Source organism: Pleurodeles waltl, chromosome 8 (assembly GCF_031143425.1).
Source record: "Pleurodeles waltl isolate 20211129_DDA chromosome 8, aPleWal1.hap1.20221129, whole genome shotgun sequence".
Lineage (NCBI taxonomy): Eukaryota > Metazoa > Chordata > Amphibia > Caudata > Salamandridae > Pleurodeles > Pleurodeles waltl.
The window spans coordinates 736,022,662-736,040,837 of NC_090447.1; the positions used below are offsets into that span (position 1 = coordinate 736,022,662).

General features: G+C 44.0%; 1 protein-coding gene across 1 annotated transcript in view; it reads right to left on the bottom strand.

Moving 5' to 3' along the window:
• The window catches only part of PROS1 (protein S), a 377,349-nt gene that overhangs the window by 236,351 nt on the left and 122,822 nt on the right, over positions 1–18,176 (bottom strand). The gene's annotated exons all lie outside the window — the stretch shown is intronic.

An 18,176-nucleotide genomic window follows, 5' to 3' on the forward strand; every position in this document is an offset into this window, starting at 1 on the left:
TTAAAATTATTTTATTGAGAGTTTTGAAGAGAAAACTGCATGTCCTTTGGCTTATGCAGAACACATTAAATTGCTTCACATTCTTTAGGAAATAAGGCACAAGGGTGGCTTTCGCAATTTCGATATATATCAGGGATGTTAGCTTGATGTTTCTAAAGAGGCCAGTTTGTGGCATATTTGGATACCTCTGGCTAAATTATCTCACGTACTTTAAGTATTTAATGCAAACACAAACGGGAGCAAATGATTTGTTCTTTTTTGTCTTTGTCTTCTGTCACCGCACATGATTCCAGGAGACAAAAAACTAAAACAGGGACTAAATTAAAAAGACTGCCAAAATGTCAGTACTGCATTTATACCGCCAAGTAAAGTCTTCCAAACACATCTACAGCTACTGTCAAGCATTAATCCCCAATATTCTAGCAGAGGAGCTAGAATAATAAAACAAACCGTACAAGAATAGCTGGAAAGGGAGTTTTAGTGGATTTAAAATGTGTTAAAATAGTTGACATATTGAAAGGGTTCTTTATCTAAAGCTTATATTTTGCCCAGGCTATACTGCCGAGTCTATAGTTTTGCGGTATGAGTTTTCAGTTAGTAGTTCCCATATTAGGACACAGTATGTTAAAAGTACGTATGTGTATGCAAGTAGCGCAAACAGATGTAGTGCTCTATAAAGGGTGCAGTTCAGAAAAAACGCATAAAATATATATATATATACTCAAGAGAGACGATAACAGTTAACACCGAGTGGAGGAAAAAGTACATGGACGCAGATTAACAGGAAGAGTGCAGAAGGCACAAGAGAGAAGGGGTATACATCAGGTGCAGGAAAGAAGGTACGTTGCGTGGTGGATTCCCTTGAATGGGAGTGTGATAATCAGGGAAGTTACCCAAGAAAGGGTGCTGCTTCAAGAGATGGGTCTTCATTTGATCACGCAAGTGGAGGAGGGCTGTGGCTAGCTGGTTGTCAGTGGGATGAAGCTCCAGATCCTCTGTGCATAGTCGGATATGTTCTGTGATTCACTCTTCTCTGTTCTGCACTCTCTAAGCCTGCCAGTACTAGGTGCTATGGGTTCACAAAGGCCCCAAAGATTCCGATTTAATTTGCCACTTATGAATAGAGGGATTGTGTTTACCATCTTGAATATGATCAGCATACTTTGAAGATGATGCAGGTGTGTAGCTAGAGTAAACGAAGCTCATTGAGGGTATCAGTGATTGTATACAACTTCTTAATCCTTTTCTCTATAGGCTTTTTTAACGAGGACGCCCTTCAGTGAAGTCTGGAGGAGTTCTTGGATGCTGGATTATAAGGTGTTGCATATGTCTTGATGTACAGAACTAGTGCTTGGATGACAGTTTTAAGGTGAGTCGATTGGAGAAAGGCCTTTGTTTTATGAGGCAGGGAGAATTGATGTCAGTAGTTTCAGATGTGGACGAGCTCATTTGGATGAGTTAGGATCTGTCTGCAAGATGGATGCTACCTACTGCAGGGATGTGCTATTTATGCCTATTCCTGAGGTAAGTTTGTTGAGTAGGGCTAAAAGGCTGCTGACAGATCATGCAAGAAGTGGGGCCAGGGGTCGCTGCTGCCTCTGATGAAGAGTACGTCACTGACCAATTAGTTAGTTGCCATCTCCTATGCTGCGCATCAGATGGACGTAAAATTAGCAGTAGGGTTTTTTAAAGATTTCAAGGAATGGCATGTGGGTGATCGAACAGTAATTGGTAGGGTAGTCAGGGCTGAACATGGTTGTTTCAACACAGGTAGGTCTGTCCAGAAATCAATGGGGTCAGGAAAGATACTTTAGAAGAGGCATGCATTACCTACTTTGATAGTGATACAATAGGTTCACAAGAGACATGTTATTGGTTTATGGTCATTGAGACAGGGCAATGGCATCCTCATTGGAAATGAAATGAAGAGTCTTTAATAATGTAATCGCTGGTGGAGACAGAGTTAAAGTGGATCCATTTGTGTGCATAGGTGGTGCGTTTATGTGATGTTTGCTCGTGTTTTCCGCTGTTGTTGTATTTTGGTGGTCTTAAAAAAATGTTGCTGGTCGCAGTGTATTTTTCCATGAAATGTTTGTGTGGAAAGTTAGGCATAGAGTTAACACAGTGCTTAATGACATTAAATAATATCCTGCTTCTGTTTGAGATGTTGTTGGTGATGGAGGTACATAACGCTGCCTTGGCTTCTCAAAATTATCTTGTGGGATTTCTGAGATTTTTCTATCAGGTCATTGTGCACGTGGATTTAGCACTTTTTCTTCTTCTACCTCCTAATAGTGTATTTGTTGTCTTTCGGCTCCTAATATTGTGACCTGTGGTGGACAGCCTGAAGTTACCAAAATGTGAATTTAACAAGGGCATTCTCACCTAATAGAATGACAATTCCCACCATTGGTGGGTAGGTCTAAATGGAACTAATCAGAATTCATTATTGAGGGGTTGTCCAGTTTAGGTATTTGGGTATTAGATAACGGGGCATGGCCGGCGAGATTGGTCTAGAAGAAACAGTTACTTTTAAAGTGGCTGACCTTCGCATGAGTTGGCGGTCATATGTCCTTCTTGATGTCAGTAGTTTCCAACAGCTAACGAGAAGCTTCTTTCATTGTCTTGATGGCTATATTGCTCTAGGACTATAACCTCAAAGGGAGATGTTTGTATAAGTAAATAACCACTAAACCACCTACTGCTCTGTTGTCTTGAAATATATTGGCTGCATTTGTCTTGTGACAATAGGACATTAATGATGGAAGTTGAAATGAAGGAGACTTGGTTCTCTATGACAGTGGTGAAGTCTAGGTTTTGTGTTATTAATGTATGCCATGTTTGCTATGTGATGTACTGATAAATGGGTTCTGATTTACAGTAAATGAAGCATGTGCTGTGTGTTTGCTGAGAGATGATTAGTAGGCTCTAGATGCGGTTGTTTGGGTTGGATGGATTTGGTTGATTTGAGCAGCATAATGTTTTCTGGTGACATGGTGGAAATAGAGCATGCAGTGTGGGTATAATGCACATATGTTTCAGCAACGTTGCACTGTGAGAAGTAGGATGTAAGTGGCAGGCACTTGGAATTTAAGCCCTAACAAGCCATAACAGGTTCAAAGTGGAGATGACCTCAACTTAGCGTGATGCACATTAAACTGTGTATTGTAACATTTAACCAGTCCCAATCAGACTTCCAATTTTGACTTTAGATGTTAAGCTCATCCCAAAAAAAGGCACTTTCTGCATTACAAAGACTGTATACTCAAATGTTTGCCACAGTTGCTATATTAAAATCCCTATACAACTGTAGTAGAAACTTTAAATTCGAACTGCAAACTTTAGAAAAAAACAGGACAAAGTTGCAAATTTAAACAGGTGTCAACATTTGATTCTACTGTTGAGTGAAAGTTATTCTTATTTCACAAAACAGGGTGAGGAGGAACAAAAAGACATAACTAGTACATATGCCACAGTACTGTTAGCCAAAGAAAGAAACAGAAGGGCAGATGCTATTCTCGTATTCGGGACAATAGACCCTCACCCACCTGTTGGGTGACAAGGTTCAAATGCATAGTCCTCTATATTGCATTTACCAGAATGAGGAAATCCAGGATTGCTTGTGTCTTTAGAAAGGTTCTGGTAGAATCAGGTACTCTATACTTCTTACTGACACCTGCAAGCACAGATTAAAAAATCCTGATTCTACAATAGTAATAGGGAAAGATGCAATGGAAGTAGGCTTGCATTTGGCTAAAACATAAGTAGTAGCCAAAACTAATGCATTAAGCCTAAGAATGTTGCAAGACCAATTGGGCGTTGTTCCACACAGAACCACAATGGTGAACTGGCAATGGTTGGCTATTGACAGACATTTCTAAGAAATGGAGGACGGTCAACTTCTGATGTGTGCTAGACAGGAGAAGAGGATGTTAGTATTACAGGAGAAAGTTTTACTGAAAGGCCACTAGACCCCAACACTTTAAAAGAACTACATGCTTTGTTTGTGGGAGCCCTTGGCATCTGGGCTCTGAATTTGGCTTTGTTCTAATTTATTACATGCCTTATTTTGAGAATAGTAAAGGGACTGACATTTTACTATTTGGTTTCTATATTATTGTGACTGCTATCATTTGTTTTTATTCTTTTCCACTTTGATGTCTCTATTACCTAAATTTCTTCTTCCTTTTTCTTATGTCCTTTACTTTGTAATCATTTCAGAAAAAAGGGTTTTGTACAATATCATATGGTTTTGTATAGTATTTTTTTTTAAAGTCCTTTGGTAAATCAGATAAAATACAAATTAAAACTGAATAGGACAGAGCAACAAGGGGACAGCATGTTGATATTTCTCTCCTTTGTTATCCGGTAGAAGTCCTCTAAAACCCAAAGCTCTCCCAGTGAACAAAAAATGGCCACCAAGACCTGCTTATGGTCTGTGTCAATTTTGTTTGTGAACGCAGTTGAGGAAAACAATGCTCAAGCCTGGCTTGAACTGAATGTCTGCTTCTGGATGCCTTGTCCCTCTGGAATACTCTGCCAAAGAAGAGTTGAGCAAAGTAATTCAGCGACTTTCCTTTGCATTCCCTATTACAATTTTAAACCAAAACATGCAAGACACATGACTGCTGAGCACACATCTAAAACAGTGTTTTCTGCTGTGTGCCTGCTGCTGACCTGAACTGATTTCATTACTAATTACGGTCATTGGGGTGATAACCTTCTCTCTCCTTACTGTTTGGTGGCCTGTATGGCCTTAGTGGTAAGAAGTCCCCAGGAGAAGGTCATAGACCATGCCATGATCTCCTTTAGCTGGGGTATAGACTCAGAGGATGAGCTTGTGATCCGTGAGAGTGGTCGTCACTTCCACCAGGTGAAAGTGAATGGGATCCCGATCACTGCTCCGAGGGCCACCAGGTCTAGACAGACCGTGATAGTGGAGAGGCTAGTTTCTCCAGAGCAGAAAACTGATGAGGAGTGTAGGGGAAATCAGGACCATGGGCACAACGTTTACCCCCTATGGCCCTGCTATACCTCAAGTGGGGTGGTATCCCCAGGTGCCCATAGACTGCATTCTGGTGAATGAGTTGCCCCCGATGTCAGCAGAACTGAGAGGGGTGGCCGCCCAGGGTGCCCTGACAGCTTAGTTTTCTGGGGTACCGTTCCCAAGTAGATGATAAAGGTAGCCCAGATGGAGAGGCAAGGTGAGGGAGGACTCACCTCTGTTCAGTCTCAAGGTTCAGACCCTGGGCTAAGTGGCCGGTCACAGGATACCACCCCTGAACTGGTGGGAGGTACAATGGAAGTACAGGGCCTAACATCCCAGGCTGTACCATCCCCCACTCTGAGAATCCCCAGGCATCAGAGAACCCCTCAGGATCCCACAGAGAACTACTTGCCAGCCCAGAGGCTTGACTAGAGATTTACTAAATTTCCCCACTTGGAGCTTCCACCAAGCAGTGAATGGCCTGGGGCCTGGGTCTTGACATTGTCAGCAGTCAGTGATCTCTGTTGGTTGCTGTCCTTATGGGTTGGGGACAGAAGACTGATCTAAGGAATGGAATAGGCTACATCATTTTGTTGACCATGGTGGAAATGTCTGCCTACTGTGATGCATCTGTGAGCAAGTTAAAAATAGGTGCTATACTAATGGGATTCATGGTGAGAAGGGTTCCCCATTGGTCAGTTCAGTGACTCAGGAGAGTGTAGACAGAAGAATCAAACTGAATTCATAAGAGCATAGACCTGACAAGTGCCCCTGCAGTAGAGGTCCATTATCCATGTTCTATCATCTCAGCAGGGAAGTCCATCAAGGTACTTATTAGCCTGCCCTGGCTTTAGGCTGGAGGGTATCATGTTGGACCTGGGTCCTCTTTACAGGGTCATGTCCAAATTTTTTGGCTTGACCCTCCACTTTTTGCTGAATTCTTATTGGTTGGCCTTCGGACTTGATGCACTTTATTACTGCTAACCAGTGCTAAAGTCCTTGTGCTCTCTCCTTAAAACATGGTAGAATTGGCTTACACCCAATTGGCACATTTAGGGCCTGATTAGATCTCGGCAGAGTGGCTACTCCGTCACAACTGTGATGGATATCCCATGGGCTGAAATCTAAATACCATAGAAAACAATGGTATTTAGATTTCAGGATATCTTTCATAGTTGTGAAGTAACACCTCCACCAATATCTAAATCAGGCCCTTAATTTACTTGTAAGTCCCTAGTAAAAAGGTGTTACCTGTGCCCAGGGTCTGTAAATTAAATTTTACTAGTGGGCCTGCAGCACTGATTTTGCCACCCACTTAAGTAGACCTTTAACCATGTCTCAGGCCTTCCATTGTAGCCCGTGTGTGCTGTTTTAACTGTCATGTCGGTCTGGCAAAACAAACCTTTTGCCAGACACAAGCCCTATTTTTTAATACATATAAGTCACCCCTAAAGTAGGCCCTGGACAGCCCAGAAGTCAGGGTACAATGTATTTAACAAGTGCAATGTATTGAACAAGCACTGGAAAAGCCAACAGGTCTCGCCTAAGAGAGGGCCATTGGCTTTGGCAATGTGTTTTAGCCAATATGTACACAAGTGTGGCTGCTGTTCAGCAGGACTATGAGTTAGTGGCGTGGAATGAAGTAGAGTGGGGTAGATTGGCGCAGAGTGGAATGGGGTTGAATGGAGTTATTTGGGCTGGGGTAGGTTGGGGTAAATTGGAGTGTGGTAGACTGGAGTGGGGTGGATTGGTGTGGGAACTTTGGTAGATTAGCATGGTAGACTGGAGTGGGGTAGTTTGGAGTGGAGTTAGGTAGACGGGTGCAGTAGATTGGGTTACATTAGAGTGGAGTAGATTGGAGTGTGGTAGCTTGGAGAAGGGTAGATCTGGGTGAATTGGAGTAGAGTGGAGTGGGATATATTGGGGTGAACTAGAGTGGAATCGGATAGATTGGGAAAGAGAGGAATGGGGTACATTGGAGTGGAGTCAGGTAGGCTGGAGTTGAGTCGGGTAGAGTGGAGTTGACCAGGGTAGATGGAGTGGGGTAGACTGGGGTACATTGAAGCAGAGTGGGTAGATTGGAGTACATTGAAGTGGTGTGGGGGTAGACTGGGATGGCTGTGGTAGATTGGAGTGGGGTAGACTTGGGTAGAGTGGAGTTGGTAGTGAAGAGTTGGGTAGAATAGGGTAGACTGGAGTGAGGTAGATTAGAGGGGAGAGTGTGGTAGATTGAACTGGGGTAGACTGGGGTGAAGTGGAGTAAACTGGGGTGGAGTGCGGTAGACTGGAATGGGCCGGGGTAGAGTGAAGTGGGGTAGATTGGAGTGGAGTAGATTGGAGTAGGGTAGATTGGGTACACTGGAGTAGAGTGGGGTAGACTGGGGATAAGTTGAGTGCAGTGGGTTGGGGAAGAATGGAGGTTGGAGTGTGGTAGCTTGGAGTAGTGTGGTTAGACAGGGAGTGGAGAACAGTCAGATTAGAGTGGAGTAGGGAGATTAGGGTGGAGTGGGGTAGAGGGCAGTGGGGTAGATTATAGGGGGACAGATTAAGTGGATTATGGTGAGGGAGATTGGAGTGAAGTGGCATAGATTGGAGTGGAGTAGATTGGAGTGAGATAGAAGTGGGGTACTTTGGAGTGGGGCAGATTGAAGTAGTCTGGAATGGGGTCGGATAGAGTGGTACAGGGTAGATTCAAGTAGGATAGATTGGGTCAGGGTGGGGTAGATTGGAGTGGAGTAGATTGAGTGGGGTAGATTGGAGGGGGATGGATTGGATAAGGTAGACTGGAATAGGGTTGTTTGGGGTGGGGTAGGGTAGACTGGAGTAGGATGGAGTGGGGTGGATTGGGTTAGATTGGAATGGAGTGGGGTAGACTTGGGTGGCATTTGGTAGACTGGAGTGAAGTGGAGTGGGGTAGATTAGATAGAGTGGAATGGTTTCTGGTAGATTGGAGTGGCTTTGAGTGGAGTGGGGTAGACTGGGGTAGAGTGGAGTGGGGTAGATTATGGGAGAGTGGAGTGGGGTAGATTATGGTAGATTGGAGTGGGGTAGACTGTGGTGGAGTGGGGTAGAGTAGAGTGGGGTAAGTGACATGGAGTGGAGGGGTATAGAGTGGATGGGTGTATTTTGTTTTGGAGTGAATGGCACAGATTGCCATGGCGTAGAGTTGAGTGGCATGGTGTGTCATAGCATGTCCTAAAGTAGAGGGGCATAGAGTGGCATGGCATGTCAGAGTAGTGTGGAGTGTTGTAGAATGGAGTGACCTGGCATTGAGTGGAAGGAGAAAGTGGAATGGAGTGGCGTAAAGTGGTGTATGCATGGTGTTATAGAGCACTACTATTACAGACATCACATTTTCAATTGAAATGACCATTACATTTGCACTGAAATACAGTTTTACTGCCCACACACAACATGTGCAAATGTCATAACCTAGTATCTAGAAGTGTTTTGATCATATTCAAATATTTGTTTCCACCACACTTCAGAATAACAAAATAAATGGTGCTTCATGTGTACTAATTACGATATATTCTGATACATTAGCACAGTTACTTTTTTGTGTGGTAGGAAAAAAAAATCCAACACCCTCTCTTCTCACATGGGATACCCAGCAGGATTGTCACATAAATTCTCTCATTTTTAAGTCAGAGAAGTAAAAGTAAACAGCAAGCTCCCTCGGAAGAGAGAGTTTGGCATTTGACTTCTGTCTTTGAAGGCAGAACAAATGTGACAAGACAATTACAGTATTTAAAGGCATGTTTACAGAAAGCAAGTTAGTGAAAGAATACAGTAAACAAGGGTTGGGCAATAGGAGGGACAAACTGAAGCTGGACAGCCTAAAGCAAATAAAGCCAGAAAATAAAAAGCCGGATAATGAGAGTTACAAGCCACAAAGCCAAAGTTAAGCAATGGGCAAAATGCAGTCCTAGGTCAGCTTTCTGAATGTCCCCAAGATGTCTTTGGCAAACCAGACAGATGGGCTGTCTGGGAAGCTGCAACCTAAAAAGTAGGACATGTACTTTTAAGTTTACATGTCGTGGTAGTGGAACACTCTTAAATTAGTTTTTCACTACTGCAAGGTCTATCTCACCCACAGGATAACACTGGAGTTACCTTATTACATTTTATAAGTTTAACTTCTAAATGGAAAAGGTAAGCAGGTCATGTTTGGTGTCTCTAGAATTTAAAATCCTGACTTATGGTGGTTGGATTTTAAATCACAATTTTGTAAATACCTACTTTTAGAAGGTTATTTTCTTGCCTTATCCATTTAGTGCATATAGCCGGTCTCTGGCTACTCTTCAATGTGAATGATACTCTTGGCACAAACTTGAAAGGGTAAACTCCAGCAGACCTAACCTGGTCACTGTAGCCGATCTTCATTTCATCGCGATCGTCCTGAACTTGTGTCTTTGACCTAGTCCAGCGGAACCAGATATCCCCAAAGCTGGCGCTTTGTGCTTTTTGCAGCTACATTCACTAAATTCTTTAAAAAATCATATCTGCAGTTCTACTGATTGGATTTTCGTAGTTTTGGTCTGGTTTAATGTATCATAATTTACTCTATTTTTCTCACTTAGTGTGGGATCCTTTTGTGGTGTGTTTTCACTGTGTAATTGCTTGAAGTGCTGCACAAATACTTTATATATTGCCTCTGAGTAAAGCCTATCTGCTCTGTGCCAAACTACCCAAGGGCTGAGCAGAGTTTAATTTAGGGTCTGCTTGTGACTTCACCCTGAAAATAATTGTGGTTGCTGCCTGAGAAGGGTTATACCCCCCTCAACCAGTAACCCAATTTCCTACAGTGTCAATGTAGTGATGTAATCCAATGCGCTAATGTGAAACACCAGCGTTCAAGACATAACCCCTTCTTAGCTTTTGCTCAGCTGTCCCTATGAATTTCATAGCTTGCCCACTTCCAAGGCCCGATTTTATGTGTGATAATTATCACACATGATAAAAATTGACACCAAGGTGTATGGAATGCATTATGTGCAATAATTATTGTCTATTACAAGTTTTGTCTCAAAAATGTGGAATAACATATGGATTTTGATGCCTATTGCACCAAAATCCACATTTCTGGGGTATTTTCAGAGCATTTTTCCTCTGATAAATTTGTATCAGGTTTGACATGTTAAAATGTATCCAGAGATGTATTTTTTTATTTGCAGCACACATCGGAACTTATCGGGCCACCTGCAAGGAGGGCTTAATTAATAAGGAACAAAGAGCTATAATATTGCAGCCAAGAAAGAGTGCAATCATTACAGCACTGCTTGCCAGCTCTTTTGTAGCTTTAATAGGCCACAGAGAGGGATAAGCATTGCAAGGGACATCCACCAGTTTGCAAAAGAGTCTCGATCAATAAGAGACAGCTGACTTCTCAAAGGTGTAATATGGATGGCCAGAACGATAAACGTATTCACATACAGAGTCCTTTCTGAACAAGAGATGAATTGCTCTCCTGATGTCAGTGAGTTATTATGTTTGAGGGTTGTAAATTGAACTGCTAAGAATTGTGTTGGAGAGAATTTGAAAATATAAGCTGGGTAATTGAGGATTCCTATTATTTTCCTGTGTTTTCACATCCCCACCCCTAAAGACTTCCATTCCTCTCCTTTTGGTCATTATGAGGTTAACTGGGTGGTGTTTAGAACTGAAAATTAATAGGAATGGGGTTTGAATTTTCTCATGAAAGATGTTTCAGTAATATAGACTGAGTTCTCCCTGTATACAAGTAATTACATGGTGGTATAGTTTAACTGCATTTTTATCACTGATTATGTGCCAATAAAAAGATGAATAACTATTTGACATCATATCCAGTGTGAATGCTTAATTTCTTCATTCCATGTACTTTGGAACCAAGTTTGTGCCTATGTGTGTCAGGGGTGATTAAAGATTCGTGCACAGGAACCTTCAGCATCAAATATGATCTAGATGAGGACGTGGCCTGGCGGGCAATGGCAGCGGACGTGCTCGGGTGAGCTCCTGCCACCTGCAGCACTCTGAAGCCACTTATCCTGAGCCCAGACCGATGGGGCAGGCGAAGCAGAGGTGGTCTGTACCCTGGACACTGAGGCGGGGGAGCAGAAGGGCCACCCGGGATAATGACAATTTGAGAGAGCCGGGCTATGCCTGATACGCAGCAGGTAAGATGGCGCTCACTGAGCGGCACAGCAGGATTCCTCAGACCAGAGAGGCAATCATGAACTCAGCCAGCTTGTGACACCCCACAGGGAGGATTGGTCTGGAGGTGTCCTTGATAGAGCCAAATATCGTAGAGGCCTGGAGACCGTGGGAGGGCCTGAGAGGTAAACTGATTTCTGACGCAGCAGGGGCTTCTGGACCCAGCTGCGCATAACAAGAGGACAGGGGCGTAGGAGACCATATATTTCTGGGGGGGACAGGGACTGCCTTGGGGACTTTCAATCAACCCTATACAAATCGCTTGTTATTTACGAACTGCAGGCTCCGATAAATATACACAATCATATATATTGGAAGTGAAATAGGGAGAAAGGAAGGCACGTTTACACAGTCTGAAAGTATCTTTTATTGTTATTTATATTCACAAAGAAATTAGCTCAAATGTGAAAATAACACGTTGATTAACCTTGCATCTTCATGCACCAAGCAAATCAAGGTAGGAGGGTGAAAAGGAAGAACATACCCTTTGCGCCCCACACCCATCATGCCCTTCGCCTCATGCCAATTGGAACTGCACTGGAGAGATCAAAAGTGATTAGGTACAACAGTTGTAAACTGTGCTCGGAAACCATAGTTCTAATAACACTTCTACTCCTGTGTGTGATCTTGGGAAGCTCAGCTCCACATCAGTCATAACTAGAAGCGTTTCAACTTAAGAAACTCTTGGAGTTACAGTCTATATAAACATGGATTCTCTAATCTCTGTATAAACTGCAGTCACTAATTTCTTTAGAAACGGCTGTTTGTGATGCACCAAGCCACAGCGTGTAAAGAAAAGACATTCACTGATTATAAAGAAAAGACATCAGAAAATGACTATGATAGGGTTATTACAGTCGAGTTCTGACATTACAATGCCTTCTGCCAGAGCTAGCAGCCAAGGTAAAAGGCAGATCAGGTCAAGGAGCATAATTAATAAAGCTGTTTAAAGCAAAAAATTGAATGTTGCTTTTCTTTTTTCTGCTTCACTTTAATAGCTTGGAATGACAGAACCTATGCACTAAGGTTTTAAGTTGTTTGTGGGAAAGTTGGTGGTGTGACCATGCATTATATGGGGTAAAATACCCCCTGTGTACATAAGGGTATTGCAAGTCACCTTAAAGTTCATACCTTATAAACAAGCAGTGGCAAAGCCAATAGGTCTTGCCTATGTAAGTTCTATTGCCTTTGCCAATGTGTTTTAGCCAAACAGGAGAATGATGTGTCATCGACTGGTGTGGCATAGTATCATGGAGTAATTAGAGTGTCCTAGAATGGAGCAGTAAACTTAACTTTGAAGGAACAGGGGTCCCTGGAAAAAAATGCAACACCACTCCCATAAACAATGATATTAAAGTAGTATGCAAATGGAATGTTTTATGCATTTATTCAATCAAAATATAAAAGATCAAATGTAGTGGGAAAACATCAACATGGGAAATCGAGAAAGACTGGTATTCGGGCATTACACAAGTTATCTGGATGACCCAATGTCGCCAATTACAAGAAAAATTTAAAAAGTAACCTATATAGTACAGTGGTTTGGAGGATACTGGCCTGGTTTGTAGTGGGTACCTATGGTACTTACACCTTATACCACGTCCATTTATCCCTTATTAGTGAAATGTAGGCAGTGCCTAGACGCCAGGCTCTCTAGGGGTGGCTGTAGCCAAGGCTTATCTAGAAGACATGCAAAGCTCATGCAATACCACTGTAGTCACACAGTACTCACACACATGAAAGAAAATACTCAGTGTTACAAAATTAAAGGTACTTTATTTTAGTGACACAAATGCCAAAAATACCATAGAGACTATACTCCCTTAGGAGGTAAGTAATACACCAATTCTATACACTAGTATGCAGCAATTGCAATAAAAACAGAAAACAGTGCAATTAGTGAAAATCACAATGGTTAGAAATGGGCCTCGGGGAAACACAAACTATATGCTAAGAAAGTGGAATGCGAATGTCGGTTTCCCACCTAGGCAAGTGTGGTGTGTAGAGGGGCGCTGGGAGTATTAGAAAACACCAAAGGTGAGTAATAGAACCCACCTCAGAGCCCAGGAAAGCAGGAGTAAATCACAGTAACTTTCCCAGAACACACAAGAACACGAGAAAGAAGATAATGCAAGAACCAGAAGATACTTCAAGACACAAAGGGTGGCTTCCTGGACCTGAAGACCTGTGGAAGAATGGGACTAAGTCCAAGAAGCACAGAAGAGTCCAGGGAGAACAGGAGCCCCCGCTAACCCGAATCAAGGTGCAAAAGAAGAACCACCATAAAGAAGAACAGTCAGTACTGCACCCAAGAAGATGGATGTGGGTTGGTGCAGATGATGTCCCACACCGGATGGATGATTGCAGTCTGGTTTGCATCACTGGATTCCACCAACAAGCCTTGGCACAGGCAAAGCTCATGGTTAGTGGAAAATGGCACTGCCCGGGACCAGGAGGGACCTGGTGGACTCTACCCAGGGGGAAGAGTCAGAGGGGGGCTCTCAGCAACTCAGAGAGCCCACAGAATACCAGCCAGCACACACAGGAGTCCCCCAGCACGGGGACAAAGGAGTTGCAAAAGGAGGCCCACGCAGCACAAAAACAAAGGATCCCACGCCGCCAGAGAACCACTCAGGAAGCTGTGCATCTCAGGAAGAAGTGCTGGGGGCCGGAGCTACATTGTGCACAAAGAATTTCATAGAAGGATGCCACACGCCTTGGCAACTGAAAAACACGTGGTGCACGGGGTACTGTCTTGCTTGAGAAAGCAAGCTCTTACCTCCACCAAAGTTGGACAGTAGGACGTCAGGACAATCTGGATTACTTCAGTCTACCACCCGTGATGCAGGATCCATGCAACTCGTCAGGAGAGGGGACCCATGCAGATGGTCATCATTGCAGAGAGGTGCCTGCTGAAGCAGGGGAGTGACTCCTTCACTCCAAGGGAGATTCATTCATTCTTCTGGTGCAGACTGAAGACAGGCTGTCCTCTGAGGATGCACGACCGGGAAACAGCTGCAGTTGCTGGCAGGAGCTGAAGTTACAATGTTGCAGAAGTCGTCTTTGCTTCATTGTTGCAGTTTGTGGATTTCCTGGAGGGTCCAGATGCAGTTTCTTCAGTGAGAAGGTGAAGTAAAGGATGCAGAGGATTCCTGCTGGAGTCTTGCAATCTGAATTTGAAGATCCTCCCAAAGGAGAGACCCTAAATAGCCCTGAAAGGGGGATTGGTCAGCTAAACAGGTAAGCACCTATCAGGGGACGGCTCTGACACCACCTGCTGGCACTGGCCACTCAGATGCTCTCAGAGTTCGCTGGCAACTTGGAATCCAAGATGGCAAAACCCAGGGACCCTCTGGAGGAGCTCTGAGCACCACACCTGGGGTGGTGATGGACAGGGGAGTGGTCACTCCCCTTTCCTTTGTCCAGTTTCGTGCCAGAGCAAGGACTGGGGGTACCTGAACTGGTGTAGACTGGATTATGTAAGGAGGGCACCAAATGTGCCCTTCAAAGCATTTCCAGTGGCCTGGGGAAGGAAGCTACCCCTTCCAAACCTATTTCCAAAGGGAGAGGGTGTAACACCCCTCCCCCAAAGGAAATCCTTTGTTCTACCTTCCTGGGCTTGAGCTTCTCAAGCAACTGGAGGGCAGAAACCTGTCTGAGAGGTGGCAGCAGCTGGGGCTGTCTGGAAAACCCCAGAAGGCTGGAATGGCAATACTGGGGGTCCTCTAAGGAGCCCCCAGAGGGCATGAAATCATACAACCAATGCTTGCAAAAGCCTTGGGGTATGATTCCAACATGTTTGATATCAAACATACCTATGTTCGGAGTTACCATTATGTAGCTGGGAATAGGGAGTGACCTATTTCCAGTACACGTGTAAAATGGCATCCCCGCACTCCTGAAGTCTGGGAAAATGGTCCTGGAGGTCGTGGGGGCACCTCTGCTAGTGCAGGGGTGCCCTCACACACAGGTACCCTGCCCTCAGGGCTTGAGGGCATGCTATAGGGGTGACTTATAAGTGACCTGGTGCAGTGTAACTGGCAGTGAAAGGGTGCATGCACCTTTTCACGCAGGCTGCAATGGCAGTCCTGCAGAAGCCTTTGCATGGGCACCCTATGGGTGGCAAAAGAAATGCTGCAGCTCATAGGGATCTCCTGGAACCCCAATGCTCTGGGTACCCAAGTACCATATAATAGGAACTTATAAGGGGGCACCAGTATGCCAATCTTGGGTTAAATACTGAGTTACCAGTATGCAACAACCATAATTTAAGGGAGAGAGCATAACTGTTGGGGTCCTGATTAGCAGGATCCCAGTAGACACACTCAAACAAACTGGCAAACAGGCCAAATGTGGGGGTAACCACGCTAGAAAGAGGCTACGTTCCTACAAGGTTAGCATCCACAATAATGATTTACAAGCTTTTATACACCCACTTTTACGTGAATGACTCAAATAGTGAATCAAGAAGTCATTAGCTCATAGTACCTATGCTTATGCCAACTTATGTACAATATCACAAATTCAAGTCAAGGTACTTTGGCCAACGATATTTCGATCCCCTAGACAAGTATCAGGATCATCCTAAGCCTTTGTTAAGCTTGAGTTAAAAGGGTTACAGAGTGATTGTAACCAAAACGTCGAAGATAAATCTGACTCACGTCTCATATGAGTGACAAGGCAATCAATGAAGATCTGAATCTCCAATCAAACGCCAATGCCATAAAGTAGTAGTAGAGTGGAGTAGTGTCACAGTGTAATAGAGTGTCATAGAGTGGAGTGGCAGAGTGTCGTAGAGTGGAAAGGCATAAATATGAGTGAACTGGAGTAGAGTGAAGTAAAGTAACGTGAACTGGCATAGAGAAAGTTGGGTAGAGTGCTGTTGAGCATAGTACATTGTTGTATAGTGGAGTGGCATAGAGAGTTGTGCAGTGGCGTTGAGTAGAGTATCGTAGATTGAAGTGGCATAGAGTGGTGTGGAGTAAAGTGGAATGGAGTGGCGTCTAGGGAGTTGTGTAGGGAGTTACAGAGTGGAGAAAGTGTTAGAGTTTAATGGAATGGAGTGTCAGAGTCTAGTATCATGGAGTGTAATGTCAGAGTGAAGTGTCAGAGTGGAGTTGGGTGGTCTAGAGTGAAGTGGCATAAAGCACAGTGGTGCAAAGTAGATTGGTGTAGAGTGTGGTGGTATAGAGTGCGTTGGTTTTGAGTAAAATGGTGGTATAGAGTGCATTGACGAAGACTGCACTGGTTTAGCGTACAGTGCAGTAGCGTAGAGTGGTGAAGAGTAGAGGGGAGCAAAGTGGAGTGGCACAGCATAGATTGCAGTGGTTCAGAGTGATGTGTCATAGAGTGATGCGGTGCATGGTAGAGTGGAGTGGTGCAAGGTAGAGTAGACTGGTGTAGAGTGCAGTGATGCAGAGTAGAGTGGCATAGAGTGTAGTGGCATATAGTACATTGGTGTAGAGTGCAGTAGAGTGGCATATAGTTGAGCGGTGCAGAGTAGAGTGCCGTGGTGCAGAGTAGAGAGGAGTATAGTTCAGTGGCAGAGTGCAGTGTTGCAGAGCAGAGTGTCATAAAGGGCAGTGGTGTAGAGTAGAGTGGCATAGAATGCATTGGTGTAGAGTGCAGTGATGTAGAGTAATGCAGAGTAGAGAAGAGTGGCTTAGAGTACAGTGGTGCAGAGTAGAATAGAGTTGCATAGAGTGCCGTGGCATAGAGTAGATTGCTGCAGAGTACAGTATAGTGGTGAAGAGTAGATTGTTGCAGAGTGGAGCATAGTGATGTAGAGTGCAGTAGCATAGAGCAGTGCAGAGCAGATTGGAGTGGCGCAGGGTACATTGGAGTGGTGCAGGGTAGATTAGACTGGCATAGCAAAGAGTGGAATTGCGTAGATTGCAGTGGCATAGCGGAGATGATTTTAAAGTAGAGTGAAGTGCCTACAGTGGAGTGGTGTAGAGTAGAGTAGATTAGAGTGCTGTGGTGCAGAAAAGAGTGCATTGGGACAGAGTACAGTGGCATTGAATGCAGTGGTGCAGAGTAGAGTGGCGTGGAGTTCAGTGGCAGAGTGTAATGTTGCAGATTAGAGGGTCGCAGAGTACAGTGGTGTATTGTAGAGTGGCATAGAGTGCAGTCGCCTAGAGTGCTGTGGCGCAGAGTACAGTGGCATTGAAAGCAGTGGAATAGAGTGCTGTGGTGCAGAGTAGATTGGCATGGAGTGCAGTGGCATAGAGTGCATTGGTTTTGAGTAAAGTGGTGAAGAGTGCACTGGCAGAGTGCAGGGGTGTAGTGTACAAGGGTTAGAGTAGAATAGCATAGATTGCAGTGGCGTAGTGTAGAGTGCTGCAGAGTAGAGTGATGTAGAGTGGAGTGGTACAGCATAGATTGCAGTGGTGTAGAGTAGCACAAAGTGGAGAAAAGTGGTGTAGGGTGCAGTGGCATAGGGTAGATTGTTTCAGAGTAGAGTGAAGAAAAGATAAAGAAAAGATAATATACTTCAATATGCTTAAGTATGTAACGATAATAACAACATAAATAATAACGCTAGGCATAACAGCCAAAAATGAAATATGGCTTATTTCTGTTAGCCACGCTATAATCAAGCCCTTCATTACCTAGATAAAAAAGCATTAAGCATAAATCTTAGAAAAATATACCCTTCTAATACCTAAATTGTTGTGGGAAACGTAAAATCTGGGCCCAATTTCGACTTCACTGTTTCACCAACTGGTGTGATCTTAGGCAAATACAAATACTGTGTTTCACAGTCTCCTTTCTAGCCTGCAGGCACCAGGCTGAGTGGGACTCTGTTTTCTCTTTAGATCTTCCTCATTGTCCTGCAGCTCCTCTTAAAGGCCTCCTGCAGTGCTCCTCTTCAAGGCGGCAGGTGATGCAGACAGTAATCATCCAAAACTCTTCTCCTCCTCGTGCCCTTTGTTCTTATGAGCACCATTAATGCTCACAGCTGTGAACAGGACAAACAAAACGGCAGAGGGCC